The sequence below is a fragment of the Arachis duranensis genome, chromosome 6, assembly GCF_000817695.3.
Source record: "Arachis duranensis cultivar V14167 chromosome 6, aradu.V14167.gnm2.J7QH, whole genome shotgun sequence".
Classification (NCBI taxonomy): Eukaryota; Viridiplantae; Streptophyta; class Magnoliopsida; order Fabales; family Fabaceae; genus Arachis; species Arachis duranensis.
In genome coordinates this window covers 19596273-19597388 of record NC_029777.3, presented here as the reverse complement: position 1 = coordinate 19597388, position 1116 = coordinate 19596273, and positions in this window count along the sequence as shown.

The following is a 1116-nucleotide window of genomic DNA, read 5'->3' as shown; positions in this document are numbered from 1 at the left end:
GGGTAAGATATTAAATTAGTTAAGTAAAAAATATTAGTGAATTAAACAATTAAGACATAAATCCATTACATAGTGAAAAATAAAACATATAAAACTATTAAATTACATAATATTTTTTTATTTTTTAAACACATCTTATATATAAGTATAGTTTTTTAAAATTTTGGGAGTCTCGAGGCCACTACTCGCCCCCCTCTAAGTCCGTCCCTGATTGCTAGGGTTAATTAATAATAAAAAATAATAAAATTTATTTACTTTTTAGTATTTCTCAATGTCTGTGAATTATTAAAAGATAAAAAAATATTTTTCATTACACAATCAATTTCACGAATAATGTATCGAAACGAAGAATTGCAAAATTAGAGATTCTATTCACTGACCTCGATTTTGTAATCAAAACGGTAGATTATTTTCTGAACACTACAATGAAAAAGTTGATTGGATCTTTGCTGATTGTTGCAACTGTGATTATCAATTAATGATGAACAAATATTGGATATTAAATAGACGGATAAAGAATGAAAAAAATTTGGATATTAAGTAGATGGATATCAAAAAAAAATAATAAATTTTTTTATAATCAAAGAGATTGATACACGATTTCAATTGTGGGATTGAATAATTGGTGATAAATTATTCACCAATTTATAATTTTAATATTAAAGAAAAGAGAAGATTAGAGTATCTAAATCAAAATAAAAATTTAAAAATTGAAGATAGAATTTTAAAGATAATAATTTATAAAAACGATAAGAAAAATGAGAACAGCATAGTGCATAATTCAATCAATTGGGTAACACAACCAATCAATTGAATTGGGCAAATCCATATTGCTTTGAAGACTTCAAACTGCTTTGAAGCTTTCAATCGATTGGATAATATAAACAATCGATTGAATTGTAAAAAAATCCACATTCTAGTTATCGTTTAATCGATTGGGTACTATGACCAATCGATTGATTTTTGCAAAAACCATACTGCCTTGCAATTTTAATCGATTGTTTTATGATAACCTAAAGTCCAATCCAATCGATTGAGTTATGGGAAACCTGAAATTCAATCGATTGTTTTATTAATCCAATCGATTGATTCTCTCTAAAACACGATTTCACAACG